The sequence below is a fragment of the Ursus americanus genome, chromosome 7 (assembly GCF_024610735.1).
Source record: "Ursus americanus isolate L20-20 chromosome 7, mUrsAme1.1.p, whole genome shotgun sequence".
Taxonomy (NCBI): domain Eukaryota; kingdom Metazoa; phylum Chordata; class Mammalia; order Carnivora; family Ursidae; genus Ursus; species Ursus americanus.
In genome coordinates, this window is record NC_142133.1 from 22,580,664 (window position 1) to 22,595,485 (window position 14,822).

Consider the following 14,822-nt stretch of genomic DNA (forward strand, 5'->3'; position numbering starts at 1 on the left):
GTTCTGTCCTGGGTCTAGAAAATTATAACACTTCAGTAAACACAGCTGACTTCATGGGCCTGTGACCCGTGCAGTCACACAGGGTCCCATGCCTAGAGGGGTGTGAGTTTGGTTTAACGCTCTGCTGTTGCTCTCTTGAAATTCTCCACAATTTTTTTTTAAGATTTTATTTATTTATTTGAGAGAGAGAGAGAGTGCACCAGCAGGGGAGGGGGGGAGGGAGGGAGGGAGAGGAGAAGCAGACTTCCACTGAGCAGGGAGCCCGAGATCAAGACCTGAGCCTAAGGTAGATGCTTAACTGAGTGAGCCACCCTGGCTTCCTGAAACTCTTCACAATTTTGGACCAGGGGCCTTGCCTTTTCATTTTGCCCTGAGCCATGCAAATAATGTAGCCGGTCTTGGTAAGGGGAGATTCTCACTGTTGGTCTAGCTAAATTTGCCATCCAGGGTTTCTTTGTTCAGTTATAAAGGTTCACACTCTGGTTCACATCACCATTTAAGCCTCTTTGGGCCACCCAAGATACCTTCTGGGAGACGAGAAGTCTTTTCTTTTTTCTTCTTCTTGAGATGTAATTCACATACCATAAAACTTAACATTTGAAAATGTACAATTCCACTAAGTTTTTCCCCCCATTTTATTGAGATGTAATTGACAACATGATTTTAAGTATATTCCCAAGTTTGACCCAGTCTTTTTATTTTTTAACTCTTTAATTATTATTATTATTTTTTAATTGTCTACTCCTTTACTGTTATCTTCCCCACTACGACCACCTAAACCAAGCAGGTCCTTTCCCCAAAAAAGTGCTATCTCATTCCCAGGCACATGAGGGAGAACAGGACTTCAGGCTGGAGCCAGGGAGGGGAAGTGACACATGGTGTCACCATGTGATGGATGGATGGAAGGAAGGATAGACGGACTGAGAGGGCCAGAGATAGTGGGATCAGGGAGGGGCTGCTGCAAGCAAAGCCCTCACTCTTTCCAGTCTTGCCTGGGGGGGGGGGCGCGGGTAGGAGAGGCATGACTGACCATCAGGGCTGGGGTGGCCTGGGGCAGACCTCAGCCCTTTGTGGGGTAGCCCAATAAACATCATGGGTTCTTAGAACACCTGTGCCTGGTGTTTCAAGGCTGCTGTGGCTACAGACACCTCTTGGTTCTCTTGGCCTTGGTTCCCCAAAAGCCGGTGGTGGCAGGAAGAGGTAGGAGAGGAAAGCAGCCCCTGCTTTGGGAGTCTCACAGGCTGTTCCAGGAGAGTAATCAGCCTGGGGTGGAGGCAGCTGGCTCCTGGGAGTGGCTAACCCACACATCACAGATGCTCTGGTTGGGGGGCACCCCCTAGAAGTGGGCGTCTAGATCCCAGAGCAGCCGGGGGTGGGGCTTAAGTTCTGGGGCCACCCTCCACTAGGCTGGGCTGGCTGAAGGTGGGCACTGGGGCAGGATGTGGGCGGTAGTGGAGCCAAGGGCATTACCACCTTGGGACTGTAGACGGCCGAGTAGGTGGTGGGCAGCTGCCCCTGAAGTGAGGCTCTGTGACTCCCACTGGATAGTCCCCCAGGGTCTGCTGTGTCCTGCAGTAAGTGGAGGGGCCAGGCTCTGTGCTCAGCGGAAAAGGGCGAGAGCCTGCTGGTTCCCCGCTGGGACTCTCCCCCTCTGCTCTCTTGGGGAAGGGGGCAGAGGGGTTACAGAGGCCTCTCAGAGGGCAGGGGTGGAGTGGGCATCACCTTCTCCCCACTGTGCCCAGCGGCTGCCGGACCCGCGCTGCTCCGAGGCGACCCCTCCCTGGGGTCCCCTAGCAAACTCTTCATGCTGAAGCCCTCACTGGGCGTCGGCTGGGGACGGGACTGCCGCTAGGGCCCGCGGTGCAGCACGGAGGGGCCCTCCTGGGCGAAGGCTCTGCCGGCGCCGCCACAGGGCCACGTTCCGCAGCCCTAGCGTCACGTCCATCGCCGGAAGTTGCCCTTGGCCAGGGGGCTCCGCAGGGTCTTTACGCACCTTGTGGAAGCATGGGTTGGAGGAGAGATTGCGGCGCTTGGAATCCTTCCAGCCCTCGCAGTCGTCCCTGAGGAAGGGGAACGCGGCCTGGACCTGACGGATGTGGGCGCTTCAGCCTGCGGAGGGGTGCTGCTGAACTCCATCGTGGCCAAGGAGTTCCAGGGGGGCTCGTCCTGCCGCAGGTATCTCTACTTCCTCCTCGTGGGGGGCTGCGAGGGCGACTCCAACCCAGGAAGCCCAGGCGTGGGGTGCTGCGGGGCCGCGTGCAGAGGCAAGCCACGTGGGCAGGGGCCCGGCCCCGCGGGACGGTGGGGAGGGCGCAGGGCAGGGGGGCAGTGTGGTGAGGCAGGCCTGGGGCCTGAGCTAACTCAGTCTTTTTAAAGAGCACTAGATTGGGAGTGAATAGCTCACTTCTACGCTGTTTTCACCACTTTTTGAAGTAGGGTCTCAGTAAATGATGTGTAGCTGAATTGTTTGACGTCCCTGAAATACGTATTGCCAAGAACAAACGAATGCTCTTAATTGGCCATAACGTTTTAGAGGAGGAAGGCGTCCTACGGGTGGTTGAGTCTAGCCCCTTCATTTCACAGTTGAGCACACCAAGACCTGGAGACCGAGCGCCTTGTCCAAAGCCGTGCAGAAGGGGATTAGAGCAGGCCCCCAGGTCGTGTTTCAGTCCACGTGCCTCTGGCTCCCTCATTCTGTCCTCTTCTATTCAGATTATTCACCTTTAGTCTGAGGAATGGAACGTCCTTGCTAATATGGAAGATTAGGTCGGTATTTGTGGGGACCAGCAACTGAGTTCACTAAGGTAAGTTTTTAAGTTCCCTTTCCATTAGTAAAATGTTTTCAGAAATCCAGGATTTCGGAGGTCAAGCCATTTGACTTTCAATGTTTCCTCTAATTTTCCTCACTCTAGGGTACAAGTACTAGATTCTGAGGACTTTGTACTACTGTTCATTTGATATACTACTGTGCCTTCTGCATACAACTTTGAAGTTATTTGGCTACGTGCTATATTGGTAGCAATTTAATGAATTTGTGGCATATTATTTAGCTCACTGAAGTCTTTGCATATAAGTAATATTGATGCTTTTAAGGCTGTGGAGAATTTTCAGTTTGATGCAGCATCAGTGCCAACATATCTACAGTTTCATCAGAAAACTGGTTCAGAGGGGCGCCTGGGTGGCTCAGTCAGTTAGGAGCTGCCTTCGGCTCAGGTCATGATCTCAAGGTTCTGGGATTGAGCCTGTGTTGGTCTCCCTGCTCAGTAGGGAGTCTTCTTCTTCCTCTCCCTCTGCCCCCCCCCCCCCCCGCAGCTCGTGCTTTCTCTCTCCCTCTGTCAAATAAATAAATAAATAAATAAATAAATAAACAAACAAATAAATAAATAAAATCTTAAAAAAAAAAGAAAACCGATTCAGAAAATAGACACCAATTTTATGGCCAGGCAGCATGTAAACACAGCAATAGTAACTCAGGCAATCATACAGACATGTGCATAACTAAGTTAAAAAAATTTTTTTAAGGATTTTATTTATTTGAGAGCAAGAGAGCATGCAGAGCGAGAGAGAGCACAAGTAGTGGGGAGGGGCAGAGGGAGAGGGAGAAGCAGACTCCCCACTAAGCAGGAAGCCCTACACCTGTCTAGATCCCAGGACGCTGGGATCATGACCTGAGCTGAAGGCAGACCCCTAACAGACTGAGCCACCCAGGACCCCCTAAAATCTTATTTTAAAATCTCTGGGAACCTTCTATGGGCATATATTTTAAATGTTGGTGATGTTTACTATTATTAGCAATAATAAATATTTTGCGTATTTACTATGTGCTAGGTATTCTCAGCACTTTACATACATTATGTCAATCACTGAATCCTCACAACTGTTTAGAAAATGGGTACCAGCGTTATCTCCATAACTCGCCCAGGGTCTCATATCCAGGTGGTAGAGCTGGACATGAGTGCAGCTGTCTGACTCCAAGCCTGAATCCTTAACCATCAATCTTCAAATCTTCCTATTTCTCATTGGAGGAAATAATAAACCAAGATTTTACTTGACCCATTTTAACAAGACTGTAATAATAAAACACTGTGCAGGAGAAATGGATAAACACCTTCAGATGGAATTGAGCCCAAAGAAGGTTCTGTAGGGGGTGCTACTTTGCTCATGTGCCACTTAGAATCTTGGCTGTAACAGTCGGAGAGGATGGTTCCTGTTCAGAGTCCTGGCCCTAACAATATTTGAAGCAGTTTTTTTTTTTTAAGAAAACTGGAAATATGGAACATATAGAAATTTCAAATTTTAAAAGGTAGAGAGAACGGTATAGTGAACCAACCTGTAGCCATGACCCAGCTTCAGTGCTAACCAGCGCAGGGCCAATCTGATTTTAGCTCTAGCCTCACCTACTTCTCCCCGCCGTTTCCAGATTACTTTTAACAAATGAGGCAAATTCAGACCTCAAAACTTTTCATACATAAATATTTCAGCATGTATCTCTAAAAGATAAGATTTTTTTAAAAAACATAATCTCTGCCATTATAACACCTAAAAATTAATAATACCTTAAAAACCATCAAATATTAAGTTAGTGCTCACATTTCTATGGTTATCTCATAGTTTTTTTTTTAATAGTTTATTTAAATCAGGATCCAAAGATCCAATCTCCATGAGATTGGTATGTCTTTGAATTATCTTCTAATAAGCAGTTTCCCATCCACCTCTCATTTTTATTTCTTGTAATTGATTAAAAAAGAAGAAGAAGAAAAACCAAAAACAGGTTGTCCTTGGGAATTGCCCAAAGTCTGGATTTTGCTGATTGCACTCCTGCAGCATTATTATGCTCCAATATGATGACTGAAAACATTTTAATTTTTTTTTTTAACTTCAGAGTCTGTCCTCTGGGATATGTCCATTTTTTTCTTTTGATCCTTAGACATCCTTGAGACTGTGCAGCTGATCACCCGTTTTAAAATCTGTGTAGTTTTTAATTTGCATTTCTCTTATTTTGAGCATTTCTTTTTTCACATGATTAAGGGCCATTTTTATTTCTTATATGAGCTGCCTGTTCACATTTTGCCATGGAGTTAGTGGTTTTATTTTTATCAAAAGAAGCTCATATATTAGAGATAATAACCCTTTCTCTGCAATATTGATTACGAATATTTTCCCCAGTGAATAACTTTTCTTCTCACTTTCTTATATTCTTTGCCCTGCAAAAAAAGTCTTAATTTTTTTTTTTTTTTTTTTTTTTTGTAATTGAGTGTATCAATTTTTGCCCTTTTTAGTTTTGGATTTTGCATCATGGTTAGAAATGTTTCTCCAGGTTGTAGATGAATTAACTCGTGTTTTTGGTCAGTACTTTAATGATATATATATTTTTTACATTTATATTTCTGATCCAGTTGAAATTTATGCAGGTGTGAGGTGTAAGGAATGGATCAAATTCTATCTTCTTCAGAACATGTTTTAAATTTCAGGACTTTATAAAGATGACAAAGGGATCTGTTCAGCATGTCTGGACCCACATTCTCTGCTACAGTCCAAGTAGATAGTGCAGGACAACAGTTGGCTTCTGTTCCACTCCCAGCTCTTACTTACTGAGGGACTCTTTTTTCTTTTTTTTTTTTTTTTAAGATTTTATTTGTTTATTTGACAGAGAGAGATAGCCAGTGAGAGAGGGAACACAAGCAGGGGGAGCAGGAGAGGAAGAAGCAGGCTCCCAGCGGAGGAGCCCGATGTGGGGCTCAATCCTCGAACACCAGGATCAAGCCCTGAGCCAAAGGCAGACGCTTAACGACTGAGCCACCCAGGCGCCCCTTACTGAGGGACTCTTGCTAACGCTGAACCCCTGAGGCCAGGAGAATATTCTGCTCTACTCCTACTCGGATCTTGCTTCCTCTTCTCTCAGATCTGCTGCTCACCCTCTTGTCCTAGGGACTCTTACCCTGGGCAGCTCTGAGCTGGGGGTGTGGCTTCTTTGCGTTACGGGTTTTCCCTGGGAGTTCCTCACATGTGCGAGTGCTGAAGCTGGGTTTGTGTTTAGTATGGAATTTCTAGCAGCTGATCTTTACAGAGGCTTTGCTTACCTCCCTGTTGTACTTGCTAACCTGAAAAGTGGTTTTGTCTCTCTGTTCTGGCTTTTAGAAATCTCTGTCCTGAGTGCTTGTACGTCAGTGTTCTCTTGGCAGGCTGTATGTATTCTCTCTGGTCAGTGGGGGAAAGGAAAGGTTTATTTTGCTAGAAGTGAGAAAGGTCACTTACAATAACAACAACAACAATAATAATTAAAATATACTGAGTGCATACTACGGGCAAGGCACTAGGCTTACCCCCCAAGACTTGTCAGGGCAAAGTAAGAATACTAAAGGGGTCCATTCCATATGTCTATATACTTGAAAGTTAGATATCGAGCAAGATATCAAATATGTTCTTTCCTCATGCCCAATATGCCTTCATAACAACCTGGAAGGACAGATTCAAACTCAGATTTCTTAGAATCCCTTGAGTTCCATGCCAGAATGTGGCAGTGTGAGGAGAGATTGGCCCCCGCCTCCAGGCTGCCTCTCTTCTCATCCTGTCTCCTACTCTGTCCACGAGGGGCCTTGCACACAAGTTTGTGGACACTTAGTCCAGCTTTGGGTACATGCTCTCCCACCCCACAAATAGCAGTCCCTTCAGGTCAGCCTCTGATCCAGGAGAGTATGCTCCAGCGGAGTAGTCCGGAAGACAGCCCTATAAGTGGGCTCAGGGCCATTTATGTACGTTATTCCAGTGTCTCCCATACCTGGAGTCTGGCCTGTCAGAGGTGGGGGCCGTGACGGGTTCTCAGTGGGCATGTCTCCATAGCCCTGCAAAATCTTTGCTCCATGAGGAAAAGGAGAGTCCATATAGGGCTCCAGGTTGCCTTAGGTGTATTTCATTCATTCAGTCCTTAACAACAATCCTATGAGGTAAGTACCATTATGTTCATTTTACCAATGAGGAAACCGAGGCTTAGAGAGATTAGATAAACTGCCCAAGGCCAAAAGACTACTAAATGCAGAGAAGAGCTTACAATTTGGGCAATCTGGTTCCAGAGCCTTATCTTCTGAACTGAAAGGATTTCCCCATCACACTATTGCGCGGTACTTTCCGTGTAACATTATTAATTCCTCCCCACAGCGGTACTGAAGTTACCTGTTTGATGAGACAAGCACTCAGTAAAGTTGTTAGGGATCTTCACTGTTGACCATCACCTGAGCCTCCTTTACTAGTAAAATCAAGGTATCTCTAAGATATTTTCCAGCTTTAGAATCCTGTGACTCTTAGGTAGACATGATTAATTTCCACTTCAGTGTAAGCTTGCACAGTGTTCCAGCAAGTGTACCTGGGGGTAGCACAAAACTACTACTATTACTAGTTAGTAATGGTAAGTATTAAATTATCATTATAGGAACCTGCCTACCATTGAGATTGCCACACATCTTTAAAGTTTTGAAACACAAATTAACATCTTCTATAGGAACTTCTCATTGCTCTTACTAGGAAATGCTGCAAATATTTTAGAGAAGATACGTTAATTAGCCTATAGGGTCCACTTAGGAAGAATATGTAATGATGTCAGATACAGTGATCCACATCTGACAACCAGATGTGACCCCTATTATAACTGACCTAAAACATTTAAAATGTACTGAAAAGGGGCGCCTGGGTGGCTCAGTTGGTTAAGCATCTGCCTTCGGTTCAGGTCATGATCTCAGGGTCCTGGGATTGAGTCCTGTGTGGGGCTCCCTGGTTAGTGTGGAGCCTGCTTCTGCCTCTCCCTCTGTCCCTCCCCACTACTCATGCTCTTATTCTCTCTCTCAAATAAATAAATAAAATCTTTAAAAAAATTTATTGGAAGTATAGCATATGTTATTCGTTACATGACTAATTTTTCATATTTTCTCTTTGAGATTAGAGATCTCATGCAGGAGTTTCAATGGGGGCTTTATTAGAATGGAGCGCTATAACTGAATTATTGCCAGGAGCAGAAAAAAAAGAATTATACCAGGGCCCATGTTTGGACTAAGAAATATCAAATGTGAGCTGAAGTTGTAGATGTCTGTACATTGCAAGTTGGTCTGCAATTAAATTAGACTGTAAATTAGACTTTACATAGAATCATAGATAATTACATTTGAAAGACAGACTGTGGATATCTGGGAATGGTTTTTAGAATAGGTCCTTTTCAAACATGGATTAAAGAGGCCTTTTTTTTACTTGTCTCATCTAGTTCTTTCATGTTATCTTTATTGAATAGAGAATATAGAGAAACTCTACCTTCAGTGAAAAATCATGGAAACTTTTTATTGATTTGATCTTAGACTGTAATGTCTATTATAGTTCAATAGAGCCTCCCTCTTTATCTTTTGTTAAAAATGTTTAAAAAAAGGTGGGGGAAAAATTTGAAGAGTTCTATTCTCCACAAATGACTGATAATTGCCCATTTCCTTTAGCCCCAGCATTTTGTACCTTCTAATGTGACATTTGGTTTACCCAAAATGTTTAATAGTCATATAAAAACATTAAACATAGGATAGGTTCTGGATGATAGATTAAAACCATGAACTTTAATTTAAAAATCAATCTTTTTTTCTATGAATAATAATTACTTCTCTAAAAATGAATGACATTCAAGGAATTACATGGAAATGATTATTGTGTATAATATACAGGAAATCAACATGCAAAATAATCAAAATAAGTTAAACTCTGATTTTATTTTTATTAGCACTATTGAAATTTACATACTATAGAATCACCCACTTAAAGTGTACAATTCAGTGGTTTTTAGTATATTCAGAGTTGTGCAACCATCATCACAATCTAATTTTAGAACATTTTTATCATCCACCCAAAAGCCCATACCCATTAGTAGTCACACACATTTCCTCCACCTACCCATTCTCTGCTCTAGAAAGCCACTGATCTACTTTTCGTTTGTATAGATTTGCCTCTTCTGAACATTCTATCTATAAATGGAATCATACATCATGTGGTCTTTTGTGATTGGCTTCTTTTGTCTAGAATATTTTTTTAAAGATTTATTTATTTATTTTAGAGAGAGCGTGGGGGGGAGGGGAGAAGAAGAGGGAGAGAGAGAGAATCTCAAGCAGACTCCCTGCTGAGTGCAGAGCCTGCTGCAGGGCTCGATCCCACAACTCAGATCATGACCTGAGCTGAAATCAAGAGTCAGACGCTTAACTGACTAAGCCATCCAGGCACCCCTTGTCTAGAATATTTTTAAGGTTCCACGTTGTAGCTTGTATCAGTACTTCATTCCTTTTCTTTTCTTTCTTTTTTTTTTTTTTAAAGATTTTATTTATTTATTCAACAGAGACAGAGACAGCCAGCAAGAGAGGGAACACAAGCAGGGGGAGTGGGAGAGGAAGAAGCAGGCTCATAGTGGAGGAGCCTGATATGGGGCTCGATCCCATAACGCCAGGATCACGCCCTGAGCCGAAGGCAGACGCTTAACTGCTGTGCCACCCAGGCGCCCCAGTACTTCATTCTTTTTCATTGAGAAATAGTATTCCATTATATGGCTAAACGTATTTTATTTATTCATTCATCAATTGGTCGACATTTGGATTACTTCCACTTCTTGGCTATTATGAGGAATGCTGCTATGAACATTCATGTACAAGTTTTGGTGTGGATGGATCTTATGTCCCTTGGTATATACCTAGAAGTGGAATTGCTAGGTCACATGGTGACTCTATGTTTAACTTTTTTGAGGAACTGCCAGATTGTTTTCTAAAGCAGCTGCACCAGTTTATATCCTCACTAGCAATGTATGAGGGTTCCAATTTCTTCACAGCCTCTCTGAAGCTTGCAATTTTCTTTTTGATTATAACCATTTCAGGGGTGTAAAGTGGTATCTCCTTGTGGTTTTGATTTGCAGTTTTGTGGTGGCTAATGATGTTGAGCATCTTTTAATGTTCTATTTTAAAATCTTTTACTTGGTTAAAAATGTGGACTTTAACCCCATTAGTTGATAGCTGGTAAAACATCATTGTCAATTTTTAGTAGTTCATTACTAATGAGGTCAAGGCTGCAAGGTCTAGCTCTAAACACATTGGTTAGCTTTTATAGAGAAAATTGTCATTAAATAGCTACACTCATATGTCCTAACTCTGTTCAATGATCTGACAGGCCCTTGATCTTGCCACTTAAGAGGGTGTGGATGGATAACCAAGGGTATGTTCTAATGACTCTAAATATTACTCCAATAAAAATACAATTTATTATCAATACATATTTTAAGGGCAATGATTTATTGTTTTACTAAAAATGGTACCTGCTCATTTCAAACATTTTTGAACTATCAAAAAGATACAAAGAAGAAAGCAATAAATTGTCCTAAATCTCACTTTTCCAGAAATAACCAGTTAGGTTTTGGGGAACTATAATATTTCTAAACAGATACAGTTAGATTCAGGGCCAGATGGTTGAATGGATAGAAATAATTTCATGAGAATGGGATCATATTAGATCAGCTTTTTAAAAATAAAAATGTATCAATTAATTTGGCCTGCGTTAACAACAAAAAAAAAAAGAAAAAAAATACTTAAGTGAAACTGAAGAATGATTAAATTGATTCAAAGCTTACCTCCCATCTTTTTACCATGACTTCTCCAGTTCTGATTATTTGTTCACTTCTTGGGTGACTGAATATCATCATCAGAAAGTTTTTTCAAAAAGGACCCATTGGTATGATAGCAGAAACTTCTGGTGAACCAACACTACTTTTTCCATTTTTTAGTATAATACTCCTGATTTTAAATGTACACACTGCACCCCAAGAATACAGTGTATAAGCCTAACTTCCCTTGCAGCTAGATGCCCTCTAAGTTCAGGCCAGTGAGATGTAGGCGGCAATATTGTAGGAAAATTACAGAAAATATCCTTAGAGGGGATGTGCCCATCTTCTTTTTCCTTCCTGCTAGTTGGAATGCAAATGTAAACACTGAAGTTTATCATCTTAAACAATGATGTGGACAATCTGGGCCGAATGTAGTAAAACAACAAGACAGGAAGATTCTGGGTATCTGACTGTTTCCTTATGTTGCTATACCTCCAGACTTTTCATGTGAGAAACTTGATTTATTTATTTTTATTTTAATATTTTTAAAGTTGATTTTTATTTAAGGAATTTCACATGTGATTCCTTTCACTGCCAATTACCTTCGTAATTACCTCCAAAGTCAGAATCATAACCTTCAAAACAGCCCTTTTATTTTATTTATTTATTTATTTTTTTAAAGATTTTATTTATTTATTTGACAGAGATAGAGACAGCCAGCGAGAGAGGGAACACAGCAGGGGAGCGGGAGAGGAAGAAGCAGGCTCCCAGGAGAGGAGCCTGATGTGGGGCTCGATCCCATAACGCCAGGATCACGCCCTGAGCCGAAGGCAGACGCTTAACCGCTGTGCCACCCAGGCGCCCCAAAACAGCCCTTTTAAGAAGAAATTTTGTTCAATCCGCAGTTGTCACTGTCAGTCCACAACTGTTTTGGCTGGGCTTATTTGATCGCCCCTCGAATATGGACATGCTTCAAAAATTCCCCACCTGTAATCTTTGGGATTCAATTTCTTCAAGCAATTTACCTTAGGACCCTAGAAGTCAAATTGTAGGAAGCATACATTGATTGTTATTTTGGCAAATGATCTAAAATATATTATTCCTTGTTTCTAATATTGAAAAGTCTTGTTATTTCCAGTGTACTCCATGAGCCTAGCAGAAAATGTTACAAGTCTCATTGTCACCACTGCAATAAACCTGCTGTGGTGGAAGCATGACTTGTGTTTCAGTAGAGCCACAGAACTAATACCTTTTTAAAGTTATTTTTAAATTTTTAAAAATTTTATTTGAGAGAGAAAGGGAGAGAGCATGAGCAGGGGAGAGGCAGAGGGAGAAGCAGACTCCTGGCTGAGCAGGAAGCCTGATATGGGCCTTGATTCCAGGACCCTTGGATCATGACCTGAGCTAAAGGCACATGCTCAACCAACTGAGCCACCCAGGCACCCCATTTATGTTTTTTGCTGTTGTTGTTGTTTTTTGTTTTTTTAAGATTTGAGAGAGAGAGAGAGAGAGAACGCAAGCAACGTGAGCATGGGGAGGGGCAGAGGGAGAGGAGAGAGAGAACCCTCAAAGCAGACTCCCCACTGAGCAAGGAGCCTGACCCAGGGCTTGATCCCAGGACCCTGAGATCATGACCTGAGCTGAAATCAAGAGCTGGCCACTCAACCGAATGAGCCACCAGGTACCCCCAAACTTCTGCCTTTATAAATGACTTATTTGGGGTCTTTAGTCATTTGTTATTAAACTTCAATACAATTGTCATAAGTGCTAAACAATGCCCTTAACTTTGATGTTGAGAATGTCTGTTGCCTTTACATTTACACAATTTAGCTGGGTATAATTCTGATGTTACAGTTTCCTTCTCTATCAGTATATAGATACTGTTCCATTTTTTCTGGCATTGGAGGTTGCAGGGCAGAAGGCTGAGCTAGCTTAATTTCCATACTCATCCTCCATTTTTGTTTCTGCCTAGATCAAAAAAATTTTTTCCCCAGTTTTTTATAGTAAAAGACTTCAATCATGCAGCAAAATTTTAAAAAATACCTAGATTTGGCAATTGCTAATATTTGCCTTATTTGCTTTATTACTTCTTATGCATAGGTTCATGTGTGTGTTTGTATGTATATAAATAACACATTTCTTCCTGAATCATCTGAAGGTAAGTTGCAGGCATAACATCTTACTCCTAAATACTTCAGGATAGGTTTCTTAAAAATAAGATTCTCTTAAAAATAACAGCAATTCCCTAATATCCTCTAGTGTCCACTTTGTATTCGAATACACCGAGTTGTTCCTTCTCCCCACATTGTCTTTTGTAGACTTAAAAAAAAAAACCCCAAAACTCATAAAACCCCCAGGATCCAAGATCTAATCACATTGTATTTGGTTTTTGTATCTCTTTAGTCTCTTTTAATCAGGAATAATTCCCCACTTTGTTTTGTATTTTTTCTTGTTTCATTACATTTACTTTTTTTTGATGAGGCTAGACCAGTTGTATTGTATTCTGTCCTATCTTCTGGCTTTACCTGTTTCCTTATGGTTTCAACTAACTTGTTTGTTCACCTATCCCATATTTTCTGTAAACTGAATTAGATGTTAAAGCTTGATTAGACTTGGGTTAGGTATTTGGCCAGAAATATTTTGTGCATTTCATATTGCATCACATCAGAAGGTGGAAGAAGCAGTTTCTTCCAGTATTGGTAATACTATTTTTTTTTAAGATTTTATTTTTAACTTCTATACCCAATGTGGGGCTCAAACCCATAACCCTGAGATAAGAGTTGCATGCTCCACCAACGGAACCAGCCAGGCATCCTAGTGATACTAAATTTGGTAATTTGATTGAGATGTTGACCTCTAGATCTCTCCATTTAAAGGTAGATAATCTGTGGGTGTGATTCTTTAGCATTACCCTTTCATCTAATCATTTTAGTATACATTTACGACCTTTGCCTGCATCAATTACATCAGTGAATAATTTTCTAAATCTATCATGTTTCTTATATTAGTATTCTTAGGTAAATATCTTTCCTTCATCATCTGAGGATAAACTTTAGTTCCCCCCCAACACACAGTAAATGCTTAAATTTTCCTTTTAATTACTAATTGGTAAGATGGTATAACAGTCTTCTCTAAAGATTGCAAATGATTTTGAAGTTGTTTTTTTTTTAAAGATTTAATTTGAGAGAGGGAGAGAGAACACAAGCAGGGGGGAGGGGGAGAATAGTTCAGGGGAGGGGCAGAGTGGAGAGGGACAAGCTGAGCAGGGAGCCCAATGCAGGCAGGACTCAATCCCAGGACCCTGGGATCATGACTTGAGCCAAAGGAAGACGCTCAACCGACAGAGCCACCCAGGTGCCTGAAGTATTATTCTTCAAGTTAAATAATTTTGTTAAGATATGCCTCCATGGAGACTGTATTCTATGTCATCTTTTCTCCTGGTATACAGTGTACCCTTTAATCTGCAGATTTGGTTAATATATTGCTTTATTTCTGAGTACTTTTTCTGTTCCATTTGTTGGCGTTTCTACTTTAGGAATACCAATGATCTGTATGTTGGATTGGCTTTGCTCTTTCAAGCATCATCTATTTTAATATCCTGTCTTTTCTCTCTGCATTTTTTGTGATAATTTCCAGTGTTGTTTCCCTACTGGTTGTTTGATTTTCAGGCTTTTTTCCCCCTGTTGTTTCAAATCTGTTTATTAGATCCGAAACTGTGTTTACATTAGATTATTTCTTTAGCATGGATTTTCTTCTTGGTATCCATCTTGAAGCTCTTGATAGTTTGAATTCATATTGTAACTAAATTCTTCTTTGGTATAGATCTGCTTCTTTGACATAAGCTTTCTTCCAGATGGGATTCTTCATTTATCTTTTTCACATAATGAAACTTTCTTTGATGATTTTGGTTTAGCTTTGGCTGTGCCACCCTTTTTTGTTGCTTGTTTGATAGGGCAGTTCTTTCCAAATTGTTTTGATACATTGTGTATGAATTCTTGATATTCTTCTCAGTTTATCTAGGAATGAGTTGATCTTAGAGCTGTAGTTTGGTGGCTGTGCATTATTTTGTCCATTTTTCTATAGCCTGATATAGATATTGGAAAAGGGTGAGTAGGAAAAAGGATGAGATCTATTGGGATTCAGTATAGCCTCTGCTAGGGGACAGGCCTTTGCTCTTTCTTGAGATCCTCAGTTCCACAGTCCACTCCGTGCAGCCAATGGT

General features: G+C 41.5%; 1 non-coding gene and 1 pseudogene across 1 annotated transcript; both read right to left on the reverse strand.

The window, feature by feature from the left end:
• Nucleotides 1–1,100: 1,100 nt before the first annotated feature.
• Nucleotides 1,101–6,881, reverse strand: LOC123786144 (forkhead box protein H1 pseudogene; annotated as a pseudogene).
• Nucleotides 6,882–11,760: 4,879 nt separating this feature from the next.
• LOC123786180 (small nucleolar RNA SNORA1) lies at nucleotides 11,761–11,894 on the reverse strand. The gene has a single exon (XR_006777909.2). It is a non-coding gene; the product is annotated as a small nucleolar RNA SNORA1 (small nucleolar RNA).
• Between the last annotated feature and the right edge of the window lie 2,928 nt (nucleotides 11,895–14,822).